Source organism: Podarcis bocagei (assembly GCF_964188305.1).
Source record: "Podarcis bocagei genome assembly, chromosome: Z".
Taxonomy (NCBI): Eukaryota; Metazoa; Chordata; class Lepidosauria; order Squamata; family Lacertidae; genus Podarcis; species Podarcis bocagei.
The window spans coordinates 32,784,622-32,810,715 of NC_138140.1; the positions used below are offsets into that span (position 1 = coordinate 32,784,622).

The 26,094-nt window shown below is 44.2% G+C and overlaps 1 protein-coding gene across 9 annotated transcripts in view; it reads left to right on the plus strand.

Moving 5' to 3' along the window:
- Window positions 1–379: 379 nt before the first annotated feature.
- Window positions 380–26,094, plus strand: part of ZNF185 (zinc finger protein 185 with LIM domain) — a 69,431-nt gene continuing 43,716 nt past the window's right edge. For 2 of the 9 annotated variants that reach the window (XM_081180144.1, XM_081180147.1), the window contains exon 1: window positions 390–597. The gene's annotated coding sequence lies outside the window, so the exon portion shown is untranslated. Of the gene's footprint in view, window positions 598–26,094 lie in introns of all 9 variants that reach the window. The other 7 variants (XM_081180146.1, XM_081180143.1, XM_081180145.1 and 4 more) reach the window with 7 other exon arrangements.

The following is a 26,094-nucleotide window of genomic DNA, read 5'->3' on the forward strand; positions in this document are numbered from 1 at the left end:
GCCTGTCCCTTGATGGGTGCTTTAGGTTTGTAGGCCTTGGTTAACAGCAGCTGAATAATTGTACAGAACAGGAAGAGGGAACTGATTCTCAAGATGGCTGTTTGCGAACCCTCCTTGAGTGCCAAGCCTTACTCCCCATACAGAATTTGGCAAAAGCAGAAAAAAAGTGCTACCGTGACTTGGTTTCCAATTCTCCTTGTCAGCCTTGGGTGTCTCTAGCGACAGAGGGCAGAGAATGTAAGGAATGTACTAGGGAGAGGCACCTCTTTGCCGAAGTGCAGGGGGGAGAGAGAGAGAGAGAGAGAGAAGGAGGGGGAGACTTTCTGCTGTGGAAAGAGAAACCTGTTTGATCCCCTGAAGGGCAAAAAAAACACACCCACATTGTCATCTCCCTCCCATAACAAGGCTGGGCCTCTTTTTTTGGCAAGGGCAGCCTTAGTTGTCTGGGACGCATTCTGGCTTGCCCACACCTCCGCCGCTGAGCGCATAAGGACTAGCAGAGAGAGCACTGCTCCAGCCACAGTTGTGAGGGCAGGAGTCCTGTTAAATGCGCGAGGACACCTTTGGAGAAGGGACCCACTGCCGCTGAGGTTACGAGTAAGTACCACCTTTTTGGTTTCAAAGATGAGAGGGTTTCCTCTCTTGCCCTTCTTCCTCTGCTCTTTTTCTCCCTTGCCTTGATTATCCTTTCTTTGAGGTGGGAGGAAAGTTTGCCACCACAGATCAACAGCTTGTGGAAAGCGACTTCCCCAACACGCCACCTGTTGGGCTCGATGACCCTCCTGGTCCCTTCCAAATTTACGATTCTATGAGCTGGCCTGGCTTTGAACAGTTATTTGGGCTGGCATACTATATATTTAAAGCACATTATTTTCCTTCAAAGAACCCCGGGAACTGTAGTTTGTTAAGGGTCTGGTGAATTGTAGCCATGAGAAGGGTAAGCCATAGTTGCCAGGATTCTTTGGGGAGAAACAATGTGCTGGCCCACAGCTGAAAAAGGTTGCTGACCCCTGCTCTAACCACTATGCTCTCTTTAGATCCAGCTTGGCAGCTGCTAGCAAAATCCATTGCTTTGTGTTAACAATTGCCACTTCCTCCCACCACCCCCACCACCCCCCAGCAGATTTCCTGAAATGTTAGCTTTATATTTTCCTCCAGTATGCAGGTGCAATGATGTGAAATGTTGCTGTGGTTCTTATTTCTTATGCAAATCTCTTCCTTGGTCTCATTGCTATTTCTACTAATCTTTACAACAGCCCTGTAAGGTAGGCAAGTCCTGGAGAGGAGGTGGCATTTGAGCCAAAAACACTGCAGCACTTTCTCTTAATTACAACACTTGCTGTGTTATATATACAGTACTGTGAACGTCTGTCTGCCATACAGCTGTTAGCATCATCAGTACAAAAAGTTGCTTAACTGGGGAAGTAGGAGAAGGATTTGGCATCATTTTGCTGAGGGGTCCTCTGCCCTCCACCTTGCTGGAAGCACACAACAGGGTCAAAAAAAGATAGAATTATGGAGTTGGAAGCAGGAGTGTCTGCTTGGCCCCCAACTGTGGGTGCCCAGGGCCGTGAGCGCCATGCAGCTTGCATGACCCTGGCACCAAAATTTGTGGGTGCCCAGCCCCTCATAGGGAATTTTGTGGGTGCTAGGGCACCCAGGGCCCCTATGGCTCCAAGACACCTTGGCAAAAGCTCTGTGAATATCTTTGCGTGGGGGCGCTCCCAAATAGACACTGGACGTTATCATCAGTAACCCCATGAAGAGAATGCCAATTATAAGAGATCTGCAATAATGTAGATGTCAGGTGTTTTCTGTTTTTTAGAGACATCCCTCAATTGGTAATGTCCGACATTCATTTTTCATTATTTCTTTGCAGGCCTCCAGTGCCTTTTAACAGATGCAAAGCAGGCAGAAATTCAACTGGTGAAGTTCACCCAACATTTATCTGTGGCATTTTTTAACCCTGCTGCAAGGTGCTTAGGGTAGCGTACGTGGTTCTCTCAAACCTATTCTATGTTCACAACATTCCTGTGTGGTTGGAGAAACACAGAGTGTGACTACTCCACGGTAATTCGGTGAGCTTTATGGCAGAGTAGCGATTTGCGTCTGCATCTCCCATTATGCAATACTGCCTTCTCAGTATGTGGGTGAAGTGATGAGGAACTTCCCCTGTGGGATTTCTGCCTGCTGTGCCACTGTTAAATCCTTGCCAGGAAAAAAAAAATGGTGACAAGCCTGGTTCTCCAGTTCAGAGTTTTCACTTGTGTATTTAAACATCTTTTAAGTTGCCTTTCAAGGTAAATATCTTCCTATGGCAGCTTACAATGCACAATTCTAATTATACAATTCATAACTGTACAATGTTGTAGAAATCAGGCGAACAGGCACCAGTGGGCTGCAGTTTAAGAAGTGCATCTGCCTTCCTGGTGGTGGTTCTTCCATCAAATTTTTGTTGAGAATCTGTCACAATAAGAAGGAAGGAAATGTCTGAGTAAGGGAGGAGATGATAGAATGGGCAGTGCTGAAGAGTCCCTCCCTCAGCCTCAATTTTCCACCTGATCACAAATCCTGTTATCTTCCCGTCCTCACACCCAGGCCTGTAACTGTCATAATGGCAAACAGCACAGATGCTGTTGTGATAGCATCATAATAACAGGCCTTGTCCACATCCACGATTACCTTGCGTTTGCAGCTGTTTGTGTCCCCAATTTAATTTGCAGCATCCTCATTACCTTCCAGCAATACCAATCTCAGTGTTTTCCTTTTGTATCCTACTTGGTTCACAGATTATTTGTTTCAGTGCTTTTGGGTTGGTGGGCAATAAACGACCACTTTCTGTTACTGCCTTTTCCATTCCCACTACTTCCTCAATACTTCCATTTCTTTACCAGCTGTACTCAAGGCATCTCTACCCCCTTTCGATCCCTCGGATATGCATGAAACTGGGGAACTGCATGCACAAGCAATATTACAATTGCATATCTGTGTGCTTTGGACACTTCTCATGCAGGAAGTAAAAAGAAATATATGCACAACTATCGGCACACATGCCCTGTTGATACTTAATTGACATCATGAAATCAACAAATAAGAATGTTGAGAACAAACACAAAAGGGAATGCCCAGTCATATAATCAGGAATGACTGAAGTGGCTCCTCATATACAAATTCAGATGCACACAGGTGTGGACTACTCCAGTCTACTTCACATGGGGGAAAGTGGGCTAATAGCTAAATAATGCTCAAATGTAGACAAACCCATAGTTGCACCAAGGAGTGAGGAAGTGGCTTCTTTTATAGCACCCTCTGCATTCCATCAGAAAACCTATGTTGTCTGTCTGACTGCCTCATTTGGTACTGTATGCCAAATTCAATATAATTAAGAATCCATCAGCTTCCTCGATCATCTATCTATCATCTATCTATCATCTATCTATCTATCATCTATCATCTATCTCTATCATCTATCTATCTCTATCATCTATCTATCTATCTATCTATCTATCTATCTATCTATCATCTATCTATCTATCTATCTATCTATCTATCTATCTATCTATCTCACCACCATCATAGTAAACATAGCTGTGGTCTGAACCACAGAGCATCAGACTTGCCGATCAGAAGGTCCGTGGTTTGAATCCCTATGACGGGGTGAGCTCCCGTTGTTCGGTCCCAGCTCCTGCCCACCTAGCAGTTCAAAAGCACGTCAAGTGCAAGTAGATAAATAGGTACCGCTCTGGCAGGAAGGTAAATGGCATTTCCATGCACTGCTCTGGTTCACCAGAAGCAGCTTAGTCATGCTGGCCACATGACCCAGAAGCTGTCTGTGGACAAACACCGGCTTCCTCGGCCTCCAGAGCGAGATGAGCACCGCAACCCCAGAGTCGTCCGCGACTCGACCTAACGGTCAGGGGTACCTTTACCTTTAAACACAGAGTAAACATATTAGTAAACATAGAGGCAGTAAATACAGAGGTGCCCAAGTAGCCTCTCCTCCACACACCAACCAAGTCCAGACATGCTTAGCTTCAATGAGGGTATTGTGTCATGTGTCCAAACGTAGGGCAATCTTGGAAGTGTGTGAGTGTGTACCTTGGCATTTCTGAAATCAGGGTCAGGGAGGAGCAGAATATGATTTCCAGTCATTTGCAAGTAGACTCTCGGTGCCTTGTACCACCCTTCTCTGCTCTTTCTCCTAATTGTAGGTGGAGAATAATCTCATGCACAAGAAACAGAAATATGCAAAGATAGTTAATCTGTACAATATATGCAGGTTAAAGAAGTGGGTTACCTTATCAAAATTAATGAATTGATAAGTGTATGGCAGGAGCTTGAGCAGCTCTGGCAAATAAAACTTTCAGATCTGCGATGCTGCTTTATGCTTCGTCATACCCGATGCTCCATTTTAGTCCAAGGGCTCATCAGCCCCAGCTAGCATAGATAATGGCCAGGGATGGTGGTGGGAACTGGAGTCCAACATCTGGAGATTCACAGGTTCTCGACCTCTTATGTAGATCAATATCAGACATGCTCTGAATGCTGTTGATTCTGTAGAGGCTCAGGCAGAGGGAAGTCTTTCCCAGTTCTCTGCTGAGATGCTTTTCATCCCTGGGGACTGAACCTTCTGCATGCAAAGTTGTGTGATGTATTCCACCACTCAGCTATAATTTTCCCCATTTGCTGCAACCCACTCTCTTATGGGCTTATATGAAACAGTCTTATATTATGAAACAGTCTTATATTAAGACTTATTATATGAAACAGTCTTATAGTAACTCTGGCTCTGGGAACTCTGGTACCTCTTTTGACACCGTCTGTAGGGTGTGTGTGACTTTCTCAGCCATGGGACATCCTTTTCCGGAGATGCCAAGGATGGCGCATGGGGCTCCTCCAGCATGCAAAGTTACACAATGCCACAAAAGAGGATAATACTGATTTGCAACACTCCCCTCCAAAATGTCCTAATGTATACATATGGATACAGATTTAGAAATACAGTAACTTCTTTAATATGAGTAGAACTAAAATGCATTTCATCATAGTGGGAGACATGAATGTGACCATATGAACTTCTGAGAACATAAGGAAAGTCCTGCTGGATCAGGCCAGTGGTCCATATATTGCAGCAGCTTGTTCCTGCAGTGGCCAACCAGAGGCCTGTGGGAAACCTGCAAGCACTCTTTGGTAACTGGTATTCAAAGATATTAGCCTAGAACATAGGAAGTGGTCATATATGGAGCCAGATCATTGGTCCATCTCACTCAGTATTGTCTGTACTCTCTTTGGTTTCAAATGCTGGTATCTAGCAGTCCTACCTGGAGATGCCAGAGATTAAATTTAGGACCTTCTGTAGGCAAAGCATGTGCACTTTCCTTGTGGCCTTTGTGTGCCTTCTTCGTCTGCTCTTTGGCTACCAACTATGGATGGGCAACTTCAAGGCCTCTGCAGGTTTTCCTTCTTGCAGCTCTTGGACTCCAGGGCCCTTAGTTAGAGGATGCTTTCAAACCAAGGACTATCATCTGCGCAGCAGGACACTTGGCTGCCTTAATGCAAAGCAGATGCTCGGCCATTGAGTTAATAGGCCCTCGTCTAGTTGTGCATGGGGGGGATTGCTTTTCATTGAGCAGTGACTTCTCTGAAGTGAATCTAATAAGACGCCTTCTGCTCTGTTTATTACAAAACAAAAACAAAAACTAATTGGCAGCAGATCTCCAGGATTTCAGGCATGAGACTTCCCCTGAAGATGCTGGGGACTGGACCTAATCTCCATTGCTCTATGCAAGCTTTTTTCCAGTGACACACACCCACCCACCCTCCCAACGCTTCTTCTATTTCTGTAATTGGGATGGAAGGCTGAGTCTAGCGTGGGTAGCATTCCTCTTCTAATTGCTGTTCCTGCTAATGCTGAACAGAGTTTATGCCTTATTGATTTGATCAGATATGTGCATAAAATTGTGGGGTATGAATCATTTGTTTTGCTACCAGAGAACTTTGATTTATTAATCAGTTGGCTTATTATTATTCCACTTTCCTTATGGCCCAAACCCATCAACTGTCAGGGCAAGGCTGCATGTACATTGCTGCTTACACCAGCTCCAGCGCACTCCCACCACTGGTGATTGTACACATGACAATAGCCACATTCATAGGTATCCTGTAGCTTCTTGAGAAATCCCCCTGTTTGAAGTGCTTTCCTTCAAACCATCTTCCGTCTGATTTGAGAACAGAAGCCATGGTGCATACGTTTCAGGCGGCTGTTGTGCATAGAAAAACAATTCGGATAATGCACATTAGGATGAAGACATCCCTGCTGCCTCTCTGAGCTGCACAGCAGTGTAAGAATATGAACCGCAATGCAAGGTGTGTGTGTGTGTGTGTGTGTTGACCTTACTGCGTTTCAAGCCACTGGTGTTTGCATAACCCACAATTGCAGTTCTGTCATATACGAAGACACGACTACCATTGGCTCAGATAGCTTTTAATGAAGAGTTTATTAGACACATTTGTTTTGTTTGGACCTGTACTGTATATTACCTGCTTTCCTGGAATGTAGTCTACAACAACAGCAGGGGTGACTGACCAGAGGAAGTAACCTGCCTGGCAAACATCTCAAATACTCACACACTTGCATGAGGTCCATCTGGGATGCCACTTGAGGGAGGCAGACTTACTCCCTAGTCCATCAATGTTACAGACCAGGGGTGAGGAACTTTGTTCAGAGTGAGGGCCACATTCCTTTCTGGGCAGCCTTCTGGGGGCCACAGGCCATTGTTGGGTGGGACCACAGGCAAACATGGGCCAAGCAACCCACATAAATTTTACCGTTGTACAGTAGGTTACTTTTGAGAAACGCCCCTCCGTATTGTCCAACCAGACAAGTGAAAGTTAAGATCAGAATTCAAGGAACATTCCAGCCAGGCAATTGCACTCAGGATGTGAAGCAAGGCCAGCGAGGGGTATGGCCTTAGGAGAATTATAAGGGCCAGAAAGGTTGGCCTCAAGGGCCACATGCACACACACTTGTAAACGCCCCCCCCCCGCAGACCACCTGTGATTATTCCTATGGAGCAAAATTCCCAAACCAGTTCATTGAGATTTTCCCTATTGTTTTCCAAGCTCTCTTTTCTGCTTCCTAAAGCAACTTCATAGGGACGCGGGTGGTGCTGTGGGTTAAACCACAGAGCCTAGGGCTTGCTGATCAGAATGTCGGCAGTTTGAATCTCCCGTTGCTTGGTCCCAGCTCCTGCCAACCTAGCAGTTTGAAAGCACATCAAAGTGCAAGTAGATAAATAGCTACCACTCCGGCGGGAAGGTAAACGGTGTTTCCGTGCACTGCTCTGGTTTGCCAGAAGCGGCTTAATCATGCTGGCCACATGACCCGGAAGCTGTATGCCAGTGAGATAAGCGCTGCAACCCCAGAGTCATCCGTGACTGGACCTAATGGTCAAGGGTCCCTTTACCTTTAAAGTAATTTCATAGCTTCCAGCACTGCTAGTCTTCCCACTGGAATCTCCTTGGATGTTATCCTGGAGTGTATATTTTGAATAATTTGAATGATATTTATATATATAATTGGCAGGTGGAGAATCTGATGCCCTTCTAATTCCTTTTTCTTATCTCTCCTTTAATTTTTATTTTCTGTGACTTCTAATTTTTGCTTTCTTCTGCTAACTCTATCTGTATTTATGTTGTTTTGATGTTTCCTACTTTGGGTTAATGAAGATACATACAGGAAGGTGATGGATGGAAGATGAAGGGACTGGGTAGGGAGGAACTCCCAGGGTAGGAGGGGGGAAGAGGGGAGAAGCTCCCAGGTGAGAGCTGGGAGGGCTCACCCTTCTTTGTGTGGAATAAAGGTTAAAAATACAACCTTGATAGAGGGCTTTTTATTATTTCCTTCCTTCCCTGCTTCTTTTTCTCTATCTTTTCTCTCTATTTTATTTTTATTTAGATTTGTTTGGCTTTTATTGTGTTCTGTGTTGAAAACTTTTAACTGATTGTAAAAAGGATTCTAGATGGAAAGGGGCACCTCTGTATACTTGTAATATCCCTATTTAAAATGCTGGTGGTATTGACCTTTAAAGATTATTTGAAGGACTCCTTAAGCTATACAAAGTTGCCCAGGTTCTGAGGTCTGCTTCAGACACTCTGTGCAAGCCTACATGTAAGATCAATCAGATTGGTGAGCATAAAAGATAGGGCCTTCTTGGTAGGGGCTCCGTGGTTACAGGACACCACCCCAAGTGGTATGTGTGTGTGGCTCCATTAGCAGAATAAACATGTATTCAATAGGTACTAAGATCCCCAAAGGGTCAGTACCTGTCTGATAACCACAGGAAAGGAGTTCCAAAACACTGGGGCCATTGCATGAAAAGCCCTGCTTGGGTTCCCATGGTCCTGACCTCTGAGGCATGAGGCATTACAAGAGTGTATATACCCTGGTGACCTCAGTGATTGCACTTGTATACCTTTTCCAAACGTAAAGGTAAAGGGACCTCTGACCATTAGGTCCAGTCATGACCGACTCTGGGGTTGCGGCACTCATCTCGCTTTATTGGCCGAGGGAGCCGGCGTACAGCTTCCAGGTCATGTGGCCAGCATGACTAAGTCACTTCTGGTGAACCACAGCCGCGCACAGAAACACCGTTTACCTTCCCGCTGGAGTGGTACCTATTTATCTACTTGCACTTTGACGTGCTTTTGAAATGCTAGGTTGGCAGGAGCAGGGACCGAGCAATGGGAGCTCACCCCGTCGTGGGGATTCGAACCGCCGACCTTCTAATCGGCAAGTCCTAGGTTTTGTGGTTTAACCCACAGCGCCACCCGCGTCCCTTTTCCAAAGGTATTCAGGGCTTTTTAGGCCGAAAGATGTTAACCTCGTCCAGTAGTAAGGATTTACATTTAAAGGTGAGCCTACTTAATTCTCACTTTCCGAAACAGTACATGAACCAGAACAGAGCTGTCTGTCAAAAGTTGCGCTTTGCTGAAATTTGCAACACAGCTCTCCAACTAAGTAATGTGTACAAAAATGCAAATGCCAGAGTATAGTCTGCATTAAAATAAAATATGTAAAAAAAATGTATTGCAAAAATGTGCGTATCAGGAGGTATTTGCCCTAAAATGCTGATGAATTTGTTATGACTTTAAAATGATTATGCACTGGTGTGGAAATGTGGAGGATTGAATTTAAGACTGGGAAAATGAAAAACTGGGAGGAACTGAAATTGACAGATTAATCCATCCATAGGGTAGCTTATTGGCAGCCAGTGCAGATCCCTCAGCACAGATGTTACATGATAGTGATACAGGCATCTCCATTCTCTGCATTCTGCACCAGCTGCAGCTTGTGGACCAAGCTTAAGGCAACTCCATGTTTGGTGCATTACAGTAATAAAGCATCAAAGTTACTAATGCATGAACTGTACCCTGGGACATCAGGAATGTTTCAGCTGTTTTACTAGCCAAAGCTGGTTAAAGGCACTCCTATGTATTGAATACACCTGAGCCTCTATCAACAAGGCAGGGGATTTCCCTAGACTACAAAGTAAATGCAACACTGTCAGAAGCAGGTAACTGGCCTGTTTTCTGGACATGGGAACTGCTAATTCAGGGGCAAAACTAGGCTTTATTTCACCTGGATCAAAGACCTCGTTTGGCATCCACCCCCAGGTGCATTTGCGTAAACACACACAGGCTGGGAGTCTCAATAGCACCCCTCTGGAGGCTTCACCCAGGGCAAAAAAAAACCAGCTAGCTCCCCTTCCCCAGAGTTACAGCACTAGCTAATCCAACATGCCTCCATTTTGCCAGGATTCAGACTCTGCTTGTTGCCTCTTATCCAGCCCATGACTGTGTCCAGACGCACATCAATGCTTGCACAGTTTTTCCTGACTGAAGTATTATGGGGGGGGGGGGTTTCTGTTAATGGTTGTTTTGCTGGTCTCTGTATTGTTTTCAGCTTCTCCTTAAAGCTATTTAAATGATATATGAGCTTGCCTCTTGCGGTTGTTTTTACAGTAGGTGAGCCAACTTGTGTTGGTTTTGCCTTAAAAGGCGGCATAAAAAGAAAAGATTTTCACACCAAACACCGCAACTAGGGATGCGCAAAGCTGCCAATTTCAGTTTATCTCTATTTCATTTTTTAATTTCAGTTCTCCAAATTTCCACATCAATTTTCAAAATTTATTTTAAAAGGTACTAATGAAAGTTCCTCCGCATTTTAGCATAAAATTTCTCCTAATGTACATGTTTTTCTATGCAATTTTGTCTAATACACACATTTTTGGAAGCAATTTCCCCCAATATAATGCATTTTGGTATGCTATTTTTACTAATATATGCATTTTTAAATGCATACTTTACCCTAGTCTACACATTTTTGTAGACATTACTTGGCTGGAGAGCTACATTGCAATATTCAGAGAAGTGTGGATTTTGAAGGATGGCCATGTTTCGGATTGCATATTGTTGTGAATTAGGCAGGATCACCTTTAAAGGCAAACTATATTTTCTCCATGATCCTTAAATTTACAACAGAGCAAGCTGCCTTCACCCAGGACAGATGGCCTGTCCATCTAGCTTTGTAAGCGGTGGCAGTAGCTCGCCAAAGTCTCAACTTAGAGGTCTTTCGCATCACCTGCTATCAGATCCTTAAAAAAGGATGCCAGGGATTGAACTTGAGACCTTTAGCGTTCAAAGAATGTGCCCTAACTACTGAACTACACACACAAAGAGAGACAGAGAGACACACAGAGAGAAATCACAAACAAGGAAAGCCCCGTCCCCCCCCCCAGTTAAGAGCAATTGAAGTTTTTAAAATCCCATAACATACTATTTGTCTGGCTAGCCCAACACTACTATTTGGACCAAAAGGGATGTGGGGGGCGCTGTGGTCTAAACCACTGAGCTTTTTGGGCTTGCCGATCAGAAGTTCGGTGGTTCGAATCCCTACGACAGGGTGAGCTCCTGTTGCTCTGTCCCAGCTCCTGCTAAGCTAGCAGTTCGAAAGCACACCAGTGCAAGAAGATAAATAGGTGCCACTGTGGCGGGAAGGTAAATGGCATTTCTGTGTCCTCTGGTTTCCATCACAGTGTTCTGTTGCGCCAGAAGCAGTTTAGTCATACTGGCCACATGACCCAGAAAACTGTCTGTGGACAAACACTGGCTCCCTTGTCCTGAAAGCGAGACGAGCGCCGCAACCTCTTAGTCACCTTTGACTGGACTTAACCGTCCAGGGTCCTTTACCCTTTACCTTTTACTATTTGGACCTTCAGCATAGGCAGGGGTTGCTAGCATGGCACTCCTGGGTACACCCATGCTCCCACAAAGACCCTCCCTCACACTGCTACAGGAGCCTCAAACTCTTCTCCCAAATGGGTAATTTTAGACTCTAGAGTTAATGGGCTTCCAGGCAGTAATGTGTATGACTTCCACTTGTTTCAAATTGCATTATAGCCTGCCTGTTTAGAAGGCAGATGTGTATTATTTCAAAAAGCTTCAAAATGTGGCAAAGCAGATTTTTCAAGTGTTGTGAGGGGGCTCTTGTACAGTGGGGCCCTAGACTTCTGCTCCAAAGCCCTACCCTGTTGTACCCAGAAAACAGGGTCAGTGATTTACCATTGGAGCACATGGGTGGTGGCTGTTGTTATTATTGCTGTTACATTTCACTTTCATAGTTCAGGCATCTGAAAATAGATCTATGCAGTATGCAGAATTGCAATTAGAACCAAAAAGGCACCTTACATGAAATCAAGCATTATGTAATTTAATTATCACATCAGAGGCTAGGAAGCTGAAATCAAAGCAGAAATCCAAGTGCACCTCCTAAGGACAATTTCTAGAGTGTTGCTGATGCTCCAATGGTGGGGGAGCTTCCTGAAACTGGCTGTGCGGGCTTATAGCAGCCACAGGGCCTCCATCCTCTTTAGGTAGATGAATCTGTTGAATAATCATTAGGAATTAATTATAGGTAACAACAATAATTACTGACAGCTGAAGTGGGGCGAGGCACTTCAGAAATGCCAATAATAACTGGAATTTCTGCCTGTCAGAAAGCTGTTAGAGGCAACAAATCTCTATCAGGTATTGGTGGGAGCAGTCAAGAGTTGGAGGCAACAGCAGTCCTAAATAATAATAATAATAATAATAATAATAATAATAATAATAATAATAATAATAATTAATAGCCCGCCCATCTGGCTGAGTTTCCCCAGCCACTCTGGTTCCCAAACAAGTGTTAAAAACAACAATACAGCATTAAATATTAAAAACTTCCCTAAACAGGGTTGCCTTCAGATGTCTTTTAAAAATAGGATAGCTGCTTATTTCCTTCACATCTGAAGGTAGGGCATTCCACAGGGCGGGGGCCACTACCAAGAAGGCCCTCTGTCTGGTTCCCTGTAACTTGGCTTCTCGCAGTGAGGGAACCGCCAGAAGGCCCTTGGTGCTGGACCTCAGTGTCCGGGCTGAACGATGGGGGTAGAGACGCTCTTTCAGGTATACAGGACCGAGTATATATTTAGAGTCCTCCCATATGCTTTGACGTGGGTTATCTGTGAGAGGTCTAGTACTGTGGCCCTACCTTATTTATGTACCCCCTATGATGTTATAGTTTATAATTATTGTGTAATGTTTAATTCTGACTATCGGTCGAATAAAGGAAATTGATTGATTGATTGAGAGTCCTCCCTTTATCCTGTCTTTCAGAATTGCAGAAACCTAACTCCACCTCTGCATATGGGGCCTTAGGCACTTCCATACCCTCCAACATTTCACCAATGAGAAAAGGGACGTCCTATTCAATAATAATAATAATAATAATAATAATAATAATAATAATAATAATAATAATAATAATATTTATAACCCTGCCCATCTGGCTGGATTGCCCCAGCCATTCTGGGTGGCTTCCAACATATATAAAAGCATAATAAAGCATTAAACATTAAAAAGGAAAACTTCCCTATACAGGGCTGCCTTCAGATGTCTTCTAAACATTGTATAGTCAATTATCTCATTGGTTTGGGGGGGTCAGATAACTCCATACCCTCTAACATTTCTCTGACGAAAGTAGGGACACCCTAAGGAAAAGGGACATTTCTCCCTCTTAACGGGACTCTCCTGTTTGGTGTCCCAGCAGGGCATTCTACTTTCCTCCTGTGCTTTGTGTTGTCTTCCTGCATCCCAAACTTCACTCATTCCTCCTTGTGCTGTTTCTTAGTGTATTTACTTCCCGGGGTCGGGGTGGTGGTGGTGTTTTTAAATAAAGATTTGTTTAATTTTTTTTGGTAGCTCTGCAAACCTTTGGGCTCCTTTTCTCTTTGTTCTCTTTTTTAATCTTTAATTTTCATTTGTATATATTACAACAATTACCGTATTTTTCGCCCTATAGGACGCACTTTTTCCCCTCCAAAAATGAAGGGGAAATCTGGGTGCGTCCTATGGGACGAATGCAGGCTTTTGCTGAAGCTTGGAGAGCGAGAGGGGTCGGTGCGCACCGACCCCTCTTGCTCTCCAGGCTTCAGGAACACATCCGCAGCCTAGGCAGCCCTACGGGAGGTCCGGCAGGGATGTCTAGGCTGCGGATAGCAGCCTGGCGCCCGGCGGGCGGGGCGCCCTGAAGCAGAGCGCCCCCCGCGCCAGGCAGACATCCGCAGCGTGGGAAGCCTTGCCGGAGTTCCCGGCAAGGCTCCCCACGCTGCGGATAGCAGCCTGCTGCCGGGTGGGCGGGGCGCCCTGAAGCAGAGCACCCCCCTCGCCAGGCAGACATCCGCAGCGTGGGGAGCCTTGCCGGAGTTCCCAGCAAGGCTCCCCACGCTGCGGATAGCAGCCTGCCGCCCGGCGGGCGGGGCGCCCTGAAGCAGAGCGCCCCCCCGCGCCAGGCAGACATCCGCAGCGTGGGGAGCCTTGCCGGAGTTCCCAGCAAGGCTTCCCACGCTGCAGATAGCAGCCTGCCGCCCGGCGGGCGGGGCGCCCTGAAGCAGAGCGCCCCCTCGCCAGGCAGACATCCGCAGCGTGGGGAGGCTTGCCGGAGTTCCCGGCAAGGCTCCCCACGCTGCGGATAGCAGCCTGCCGCCCGGCGGGCGGGGCGCCCTGAAGCAGAGTGCCCCCCTCGCCAGGCAGACATCCCCACGCTGCAGATAGCAGCCTGCTGCCCGGCGCGAGGGGCGGCCTGAAGCAGAGCGCCCCCCCTCGCCAGGCAGACATCCGCAGCGTGGGGAGCCTTGCCGGAGTTCCCAGCAAGGCTCCCCACGCTGCAGATAGCAGCCTGCCGGCCCCGAGGGGGGGCGCCCTGATGCAGAGCGCCCCTCGCCGGGGCAGACATCGGCCAGCCCCACAAGCTCGGGGGACAGCAGGGAGGCGCAGTGCCGCCATCCCGCTGTTCCTCGACCTGGTTCTGTTTCCCCGACCTGCTTTTGGGGGGGAAATAAAGGGAAATTTCCCCCCCTTTATTTCCCCCCCAAAAAACTAGGTGCGTCCTATGGGACGGAGCGTCCTATGGGGCGAAAAATACGGTATTCAGTTGTAATTTTAACATTTCGAACTCCAACTCCCTTCCCCCTCTTTCTGTGGTTCTTTACATTTCTTTTCATCTCCCTGCATATCTCAACATATTCTTTTATATATCTATTCCCGTATCTCGTATATATTTTGAAACTGCAGGTTTTTACATTAATCCTTCCAATGTCTTAATCTATTTACAGTTTGTAAATACTCAATAAACCATTTCCATTCCTTTCTTTTAAAAGTGTTATCTTGGTTTCTTATTCTTCAAGTAAGTTTCCCCATTTCTGTGTAGTCCATTAACTTCTGTATCCATTCTTCTCTTGCTGGGACCTCTTCTTTCTTCTATTTTTGGGCCAATAATATTCTTGCAGCTGTGGCTGCATACATAAATAAATTTCTATACTGTTTTGGTAGTTCTGATTTCATAATTCCCAAAAGAAAAGCTTCTGGTTTTAAAAATAAATGTTATCTTAAACATCTTTTTCAGTTCATTATATATCATTTCCCAGTAAGCTTTAACCTTATTACAAGACCATTACAAGATATGAAAAAAGTTACCTTCTTTCTCTTTACATTTCCAGCACATATTTGATTTCTGTTTATACATTTTGGCCAATATACTGGGTGTTAGGGACTATCTATATAACATTTTCATATAATTTTCTCTTAAACTATAACATGCTGTAAATTTTAGATCCACATTCCATAAATGTTCCCATGCACCCATTCCTATATTATGATCAATATCTATTGCCCAGTGTATAACTGAAGATTCACTTGTTTGTGCTTTGTCTTCCATTTCAATAACATCTTATACATTTCAGATAACACTTTAATATTACAGTTTAACAGGTCTCTTTCTAGTTGTGATTTTTGTTCCCCAAACCCCTACTTCATATCCTTTTTAAATACTTCATTCAAATGATGATATTGTAACCATGTTGTTAACACCTCTGATAAATACTTAAGTTCTTTTAATTTAAATTTTCCACCTTCTTCTCTTAATAAATTTCTATAAGTTGCCCAATTTTCCATCATATTTTTCTTCTTTACTGCTATGGCTTCCAAAGGTGAAAGCCATAGTGGTGCTTTGGTCTCCAACAAGTTTTTATACTTATCCCTTACTCTATACAATTTTTTCCTGATTGTATGGTTTGTAAAACCTTTATGTACTTTCGCCTTTTCATACCACAAGTAAGTATGCCAACCAAAAATATTATCATGACCTTCCAAATCTAAAATATGTGTATTCTTCAATCCTTCAACCAGCACTGAGAAGATGCTTTATAATATAATCTCATATCCGACAGGGAAAAACCTCCTCTCTCTTTCACATCTATCAGTATTTTATATTTTATTCTCGGTTTTTCCAAAGCCTTAAACATAAAGTCCCAGAAGTCATTGTCAAATGCTTTCTCAGCATCTAAAAACATTAAAGCTGCTTGTTTTTTATTTCTTATTTCTAAATATTATATTACATCAATTATGTTTCTAATATTATCTTTCATTTGTCTTTCTGACAAAATCTGGCCTGATCTTCATGGATCACCTCTTTTAATACAGTTTTCAACCTATTAGCTAATATGTCTCCAAACAGTTTATAATTGTTATTCAACAACAAAATAGGTTGATAGAGATACAGAGTTGGTTATGAACTATCTTGCTTATGAAATAAAGTTATGTATGCACTCTTCCAAGAATCTGGTAACTCTCCTGTATTCAAAGTTATATTCCTAATATCTTTTAAAGGTTGTATTAGGTATTCTTGTAATTTACTTTGTAATATGTTGCTGTCCTTCAGGTCCCGGTGTCTTCCCTAATTTTGCTGTAAAATTGCTTGCTGTAATTCCATCATTGTGACAGGTGCATTCAGAAATGTCATTTTATTTTTTGGTATCATAGGTAGTTTGATGTCTTCTAAATATTTACCCATTTCATCTAAATTACTTGGTTTGGCTCAATATAGTTCTGCATAAATACTCACAAACTGATCTCTTATTTCTTTTCGGATTTTCCACAACTCTACCTGCTACATTTAGTCTATTAATACAGTTTTGTTTTTTCTTCTTCTTTATTTGCCAAGCTAATAGTTTCCCTGGCTTGTTAGCTTGTTCAAATTGTTTCCGTTTTAAATATCTAAAGGTATTTTGATTAAATTAATATAATTAAGTTGTGCTTGATAAGCAAAATGTGTGTAAAATTGCACAGAAATAATTAAAAATATTAAATGATTGCTAAGTACTTGCAGTTATATCATCATCGTCATCATTTGGCATTACCTGTCATTTTCAGAAGGTAACATTTAAATTCTTTGCTTTTCTGAAAACAGGCTTACGAACCTAAATGTTGCCCAGCCATAAAAATAATAGCAGATTTGAATTCCTCACACCCAAAAACATATTTTTAAGACCTCCCACTGAATAAATTTGCAAAAATCAAGTTTCACCCCTATAATGACACACCCTAACATCCATTACGGTCTGTCCTGGCTCCCTAAAGTGGAAAGGCACACCCTGAGATTAAAATCTATAATTAGAGAGGCTGACATCTCTATCACTTGGGTTTGTAGGGTTTTTTTTAATACGCCCATATAAATTGATTAGGCAGTCACTATATATCTAGATGCCTACATTTTACTGACAGCAGACTACCCCACTGCACTCACTGAGAGATCTGATGTGGTCTAGTGGTTAGTCCTGGGAGGTAGGTAAGGTAAAGGGACCCCTGACCATTAGGTCCAGTCGTGACTGACTCTGGCATTGCAGCGCTCATCTTGCTTTATTGGCCGAGGGAGCTGGCGTACGGCTTCCAGGTCATGTGGCCAGCATGACTAAGCTGCTTCTGGCGAACCAGAGCAGCGCACGGAAATGCCGTTTCCCTTCCCACCGGAGTGGTACCTATTTATCTACTTGCACTTTGACGTGCTTTCAAACTGCTAGGTGGGCAGGAGCAGGGACCGAGCAACAGGAGCTCACCCCATCACGGGGATTCGAACCGCCGACCTTCTAATCGGCAAGTCCTAGGCTCTGTGGTTTACCCCACAGCGCCACCTGTGTCCCTTAAATCCTGGGAGACCAGGGTTCAAATCCCCACTCAGCCCTGAAGCTCATTGGGTGACCTTGAGCCAGTCAATTACTCTCAACTGAACCTACCTTGCAAAGGATAGACTGAGGGAAGAGGAAGTAGCTATGCCACCTTGAGCTCCATAGAAGAAAGGTAGAATAGGAATGTCATAAATAAATAAAGTAATAAAATAAATTCATGAGTATGTGACCCTACAAGCATCTCTGTCTGGCCCCAGACTGCAGCCCCTCAATAGCTCTGCTTTGTAGCCCAAATATATTTGCTTGGATAATGCCACTGAGTTCAGATAATGCCAGGAGGATCGGGATATGTGCATGTAAGTAAGTAAAAACTAGCCTACTCTGCTGAGCACTCACTATTGCCTCCAATGGCACATGACACTTGGAAGATTGCTCAGAAGTGAATGTGGCTCTCAGACTGAAAAAGATTTCCCAGCCCTGATATATAAGATGATATATAAGATTGTTCCATGGGCTAGCAGAATAGGTTTATGTAGTGCTTTATTTTCTAAAAAAAATAAAAATGTTTAGGGGGACTCTCATTTTCCTACTCATATTGAAATACTGCCCCTCAATGAGGCCAAACTTAGAGCCACAAAATGTTTAGGGGTATACATACCCCTGCGTCCCCCTAGATAAAAAGCACTGGGTTTATGGTTTTTGTCAAAGGGGAAGCTATGCCACCCTATTGGTCTTACTACACCTGATCCAACCACCCCTATTTCATACTCTCCAAGTGTCCTGATTTTCCAAGGACAGTCCTGGAATTACAGAAGCCACCCGAGTTTCTGATTTGATCCTGGAATGTTGCGGATTTCCTTTTTCCTCCTCTTCTCGTCTTGATTAAAAGTGGTGGAAAGATCAGACCCCCGCGCTCCTGTTCTTTTTGGAAATAGGAGCTGTTGTTCTCTCTCTCTCTCTCTGTCTGTCTCTCTCTCTGTTTGTGTGTGTTTGTGTATAGGTGCAAAAACAGAGTCCTGTTTATACTGAAAATACCTCCATCAATTGAAGAAACCAATGAAGCTGGCATGCAAAGCCCTTCCTATAATTTTGAAGGAAAATGTAGCCATTCCATGTTCAATTCTTTAATTGCAACGCTCCAGCAGACAGTCATTTTTAAGGAAACGTGCATGCATTCGGTAGGCATGCTAGTGGTACCAACAAGCCACAACTTAGGGATGATGCTTGGTGGAGGCAAAATTCTTCAGAAGCCAGTTTCTAAAGATGCTGATTCATATTGTTATATTGCCATTTATTGTAAATGGAGCCTTATACTGTCTATTCAGAAGTTAAGTCTCACTGTATTCAGTGGAGCTTATTCCCAGGTAACTGGGCAAAGACTGTGCAGTGTTAATGTTGTGATCCTAAACATTTTTACTCAGAACTAAGTCCCACTGAGTTTAATAGGATTTACTCTTTGATATGGACGTGGGTGGTGCTGTGGGCTAAACCACAGAGCCTAGGACTTGCCGATCAGAAGGTTGGTGGTTCGAATCCCCGCAACGGGGTGAGCTCCTGTTGCTCAGTCCCTGCTCCTTGCCAACCTAGCAGTTTGAAAGCACGTCAAAGTGCAAGTAGATAAATAGGTACCGCTTTGAAGGGAAGGTAAACGGCGTTTCCATGCGCTGCTCTGGTTTGCCAGAAGCGGCTTAGTCATGCTGGCCACATGACCCGGAAGCTGTACACCGGCTCCCTCAGCCAATAAAGTGAGATGAGCGCCGTAACCCCAGAGTCAGCCACAACTGGACCTAATGGTCAGGGGTCCCTTTACCCCTTTACCTTTTTACTCTCTGGTATATTCCTGATCCTCCTCCTCCTCCTCCTCCTCCTCCTCCTCCTCCTCCTCCTCCTCCTTCTTCTTCTTCTTCTTCACCTTTTTCCCTGAGAGAGACTCAAGGCAGCATATAGCTAAAATTTTATTTCATTCCAATTTTCTGTAGAAGGTGTTCTATACAATCCCTTCCCTCTCAATTTTTTTCTTTACAACAACTCCCGTGAGACAGGTGAGGCAGAGAGGTTGTAATTGGCTCAAGGTGACAGATGTATATGGGTATATGACATCTACATGTGCGGTGAGATCGAATGTGGGAGAAGCTTCCTGATGTAGAATAGATTGTTCCTATTTTCACCTGAGAGATGCTGGAGGCTCAGTCCACAACATCTCTAGGTAGCACTGGGAAAGACCCCTGCCTGAGTCCCTGGAGAGTCAGTGTAGAGGCTATACTGAACTGCCAGTCAGTGTAGAGGCTATACTGAACTGGCTGAGCTAATGGGTTAATTCAGCATAAGGCAGCTTCCTAAGTATTTTCTGACTCCACGTGAGATGAGCGCCGCACCCCATAGTCGCCTTTGACTGGACTTAACCATCCAGGGGTCCTTTACTTTTTTACCTTTGGTAAACTACTCAGGGTTGTATCCAGCTTAGCCCACTGAAATTAATGCACCTCAGCTAGTCATTCCTATTGATTTCAATGGGGCTACTTTGAGTATGAGCAACATTGAAAACAACCTTCTGTCTTTATTTTTGGGTTTCAGGGATGCCTTGTTAAAATTTTATTTGTGTGAGTTGCTAGCATCGTTGCCTTGGTTCAGCTTCTTCCTCAGCATATCCAGAAGTTACATTTTTATTTGTTGTGTTTATAAGTATCTATAAACTGCTTAATAATAATAATAGAATTCCAAAGTGTGCACGTAAAAACAATATACAACAAATATCAATGATATACAAATAAAGCCAGCAAGGTTATATGTCAACTTATGTCTGAAGGTGGATTGGCTACTTGGGATTGATGAGTTTTTGGAGGAGAGAACATTGGAGATTTATGACATTTCTATGATGCTTGAGTTCACTTACAAATATTCAAGTTCAGCAAAGGTTGAAGAAGACAGCTTGACACTCTTACGAAGAACAGATCCACTCACTGTTCACTGTGTCAGAACTCCAGAGATAACCTCCTACCCTTAGAAACTTTCAGCTTCGCAGAGCTCAAAGCCCACTCTCTAGCGGGGTGCTGCAAAATGAGAAGGCCAGAGCTGACACTGGACTTCATAAATGGAATGCTGATGGGGATCATGGGGGGAACCTGAAAATTAGGTGGAGCATCTGGAATCCTCAATGGGGAACAATCCATGCTGCAACAATTTGTTGTAGGTCACACTTATAAGAATAATGTTGCACGCAACCCTGAATTCTGATTCCAGGGGTTCCAGGCCCAGTGTTCGGTTTACTTAGAATGAGGGACTGCGGAGGCTATGGTGTGCTAGGATATATGATTTATTTACACATATATACAACCTGAACCAACAACAGAGGGACTCACAGCATTAACCCATCGGAAATTCTTGCTTCTTCCATAGCCACCCATTTTTTTTAAAAAAATGTTTTTATTAAAGGTTTTTCTTGGTTACAAAAGTACACACATCATCTCTGTTTTCAGATCATAAAGCCCTTTCTACAGGTCAGCTATATTTGATGTGAGACATTAATATACAGTATACAGTATAAAATTGGGGGAGAAGAGACGAGGGGAGAGAGGGGGTAGTAAACATTCTTTCTTTTACAATACAGTGGTACCTTGGTTTATGAACATAATCTGTTCCGGAAGTCCGTACTTAAACCAAAGCGTTCTTAAACCAAGGCATGCTTTCCCATAGCAACCGAGGACTCAATTTTCAAATGGAACACACTCAACATATTCTGCTTCCAAGGCAAAGTTCACAAACCAAAACACCTACTTCCGGGTTTGTAGTGTTATTAATCCAAGTTGTTTATCAACTACTGGTAAGCTGTTCTTAAACCAAGGTACCACTGTAGTGTATGTACAAGGTTTTTGTATCAGCCTCATGTGGGTAGGTTCATTTTCTATTCAATTATTAGTTTTGATTGGCATTGAGAGAGGTTGGGGGGTCCAGGGCATGGCTGATTGTCTTCAGTTGACAGCAGCGAGTTGCAGAAATCAACCATGGCGCTCACTCTGCGGCTTGTGCCTGCCCAGTTCACACACACTAACTCCAGCTATTGTCTTTTTCACTGCCAGCCCACTCATTTACCCTATGGCACAGAGCAGCTGTCTTTGTTATGCTAACGCTACTTAGGTGGTAATGACAGTCCTTGCCTGGCTAATTCAATCCATTAGATTTTAACTCCATGCAGACTAAGCCCCCATACTCACAACAATACTAACTGCAGGTCTTCAGGGATGTCTCTTGCTCCAGATGACTCACCAGCATTGGGAACTGGGTGTACACATTGCTAAAAAGCAGGAAGCACATAGCCAAAAAAGAGAGTGGCGTAAGAATTGCATATGTTAATTTATTACTATAGATGCAAAATTATAAATGGGAGGGATTCAACATCATGCTCTTCTGATCGTTCTGTCAGTATAAACATTTCTGCCTCTTTCTCCCCCTGCACACTGTTCTAGGTGTTCTCCTGACCCCCTCCAGAGCCAATTTGGGGGCGGATTGGGGGCACAAAGAGAGTGGAAAAGAGGAAACCCCAGTATGCTAGTGGGAGCCCTTGCACACTGGTTTACTTGAATCTGGCCCAGTGAGCTGTATCCAATGTTAGTCATAGAGTAGACCCCTTGAAATTAAAGGACATTACTTAATTCCAATAATTTCACTGAGTGCATTCTGAGTAAAAATTTAGTTGGATATAACCCTGTTATTGTAATTTAAAGAACAGTACAATGCAGTTCACTTTAACAGGAAAGCCTGTGACCAGGCCACTGTTGATAGGGCATCTTCAATAAAACTGTTCTCCCTTCTTATGGGTATTGTTAAACTAGGCTTAAACTGCACAGCCTTTCAGAAATAGGACTCCTTCAACTAGAATTGGGATTGGAAACCTGTAGCTTTCCAGATGTTGGACTCCAACTTCCATTGGCCATAGCCAGCACAACCAGTGGTAAGGGATGATGGGGGGAGTTCTAGTCCAGAAACAGCTGGATGTCCACAGGCTCCCTACCCCTAAAAACTGGAAGGCTGTCCTCTGCAAAGTGGGGCATCCTACCTGAGCTGCTGTGTTAGAAAACCACTAAGAGGCCACGCAACTTGGCACTTTCATCCTTTCCCGTCACTCATAGAGACCCACGCTAAAGCAGCCGTCTAATTTTTCAGAGACTTGACAATGTATGTACTAGCTACGCCAAGGCTCTCTCATCAACAGGTCTAGACTGCCTCTTTTTCTCAATTAAACTTGGAATAGCTCATCCCAGACACTCAGGTTGCACTGGAATTTCTGGCTTTGCAGATTCATGCAGAACTAGGCAGGTTGGAAGCACTTGGCAGGTATGGCTTTGGGGAACAACAAACAGCCCTTGCCGGTGCTCATTTCCCCTCCCCAAACCATGAATCATGAAACAGTAGCAAGCCCTGCCCTTTCTTGACAGTTTCTCCCAGCATGTTACAGGTACAAGCACTCTTTACAGGAATCTTTCCTGTTCCACCCCAGAGACACTTAGCATTCTATGTCCACTGAACATAGGTATATTGGGATTTGTTTAGCTGTTGCCCCTTTAGGATTCCCCCCTCCACTGAAGTTTTATCATACTTCTGTTCCTTCTCCTTCTTCTTTGGCGATCACTCGTAGCCGAGTAAGACTGTCTTCCATAAACATGGTTTTAACAATGAGTCCGTAAGTGACTGTGGAGGCCAATTCTGGATCCACACGTCCTTCTACAGTGGGGACATTGGTCTCCAGACGGGAGTTGATCACGGTGTGGATTTGCCAAGCGTGCCTTCCTCTTAGCACATTTCTCCCTTGCATCCTGAGTTCAAGTGTCTTCAAAGCCCATGACACCTTTGGTAAAGGCTGTTCTCCAACTGGAGTGCTCGCAGGCCAGTGTTTCCCAGTGTCGGTGTTTATACTACATTTTTAAAGATTTGCCTTGAGACTGTCTTTAAACCTCTTTTGTTGACCACCAGCATTGCGCTTTCCATTTTTAAGTTTGGAATAGAGTAGTTGCTTTGGAAGACGATCATCAGGCATCCACACAACATGACCAGTCCAACGAAGTTGATGTTGAGAAATCATTGCTTCAACACTGGTGATCTTTGCTTCTTCCAGTACACCGATATTAGTTTGCCTGTCTTCCCAAGTGATGTGTAAAATTTATCGGAGACACCGTTGATGGAATCTTTCGAGTTGGAGATGGTGTTTATAAGTGGTCCATGTTTCCTGCAAACCTTACAGCTCTCTGTAGATTGACACTCTCCCCTTCCTGCTTTGTCACTGCATTTTTAAAATTTTTAAATGTTATTGATTTGTTAACAAAAAAAATGTGCAGGTATAAAGAAAGAAAACAAAGAATCGAAAAAATGTAGACCATAAAGCATCACAGCCTGGGGGGGACAAGAGTACAGCTGTTCCAAATATATAATAAAGCATTAGCTCATACAAATAACAAAATATATGTAAAAATAAAAGTTTTCTCCCCCTGTGGGTTCCATCATTACTGAGGTTCTATAAAGTCAAGATGAGCCAGATATTTGGATAGGTAAAGGTAAAGGGACCACTGACCGTTAAGTCCAGTCGCAGACGACTCTGGGGTTGTAGTGCTCATCTCGCTTTACTGGCTGAGGGAGCTGGTGTTTGTCTGCAGACAGCTTCTGGGTCATGTGGCCAGCATGACTAAACTGCTTCTGGTGAACCAGAGCAGCACACGGAAACACCATTCACCTTCCCGCCAGAGCAGTACCTATTTATCTACTTGCACTCTGACGTGCTTTCGAACTGCTAGGTTGGCAGGAGCAGGGACCGAGCAACGGGAGCTCACCCCATCGCGGGGATTCGAATCGCTGACCTTCTGATCGGCAAGCCGTAGGCTCTGTGGTTTAGACCACAGCACCACCCGTGTCCTTGATATTTGCATAGACACCCCATTTGTTGGTGGCAGGGCTTTTATTTCAGCCAGAACTCACCAGAACTCAGTTCCAGCACATCTCAGGTGGATGCCATTGCCATTCTAAGAGAACATGAGAGAAGTTCATGGTGAGCTACAGCACCTATTTTTCTAGAAAAATGGCACTGGTTGGTGACAGAATTTGCTTTGTGTGAGTGGGCTTTGTAGTACATTTCACAGAATATTCTCTACAGAGCCCTCCAACTTCTCCAGCAGTTTCAGGATGAACCACCAGTGCATGAATGTAGCTTTCAATCATCCTTGATATGATGTCAACATGCATTTCTCCCTTCTCATCCGTGACATGTTGGAGAGTGTGCCTGTAGTCTCAGTACCTCTGATACTTCAGTTCTTTGCTGTTATGGAAACTAGCATATTTGAGGGATCTGGGTGGGGTCCAAACCTGGTGCCCTGGCTAAAACAAACACCTTGGAATCAAGGCAAGTTTCTGGTACTGGGGAAATAAATTTTATTTCCTGCTTTCAGTGCTGTCGACACCAGTTCTTGACAGCTGGGCTGACACATTTACTGTTTAGGATTGCATTGTGATAAGGAAACAAACTAGTGCACAAATATGCATGACAGGACCGGGATGCCAAGCGGTGGCTAGGCAGGGGGCGGAAGTAGCAGTGCTTACTTCATCCTAAAGCAACGGGAGTGGCTCACTGTCCCTTCCATCTTATAGACTAACAGTGAACTCATTCTCTGAGGGCGGATCCTTACGTACATAAAAAAGGGTGGTAACAACAGGTTTGGGTGGCAGCCAAGGTTTGCAAAAGTGCGAGAAAACAGCCTAGGGCCAAAAACAGTGTGCTCAGTAGGCATGGAATGCTGAATGACTGTTGTGTGTGGGGCAGAGGGTTGGAGCTAGAAGCTGAATGGAGTATCTTTGGAAGGGTATGGCTGGCTGGCTTGAGTCCTGAACAAGAGCACTTCAGAGTAACAAGGTCTTGTGCGTCCACCTTGTAATTGGTCAACACTATGATGATCAAAACTCTCCTCCTCCTCTTTTCTCCTACTTCCCACAGCTGTGTCCAGGATGTCACTGAATCTACATCTCCTTAGAATGGCTGAGTTCAAAATGTCAAGGGTTGTGCTGGCCATATGTTTTGCCTTCAGGGCTCCCTTCCTCCTTGAGTAGGTACTCTCCTCCTCACCAATGCTGGCAAACAGAGTTAGCGGTCAAACAAAACATGGAAGATCACAGACTCCCCATCCTGCTTGTTATATGAGGAAAGCTGAGCATTTCCAAAGCAGCTCCCTACAGCTGTCTTCTCCTCCCTCTTCCTTCCCTGACCCACCTATTTGTGATTCTTAATTTCTCTCTCTGCAATCAGGATGAGCTTTAGCTCATCGCTAAAGTCATATCACAGACACCACACATTATAAGACGTTGCTTCCTCTCTCCGCTTCTATTAAGGTTTTTGAGTGGAATACTGGAACACACTTGCCAAATCCCCCCCCCCCCCAAGCTGCTGAATCAGGAGCCCAGAGGATTCTCCCCACTCTGCATTTTGGAACACAAGCAGCTCAGCTGCAGGGAGAACGCATGCTAATCTCAGCAACCCACCAAGATATTCTCTCTCCTTAGAGAC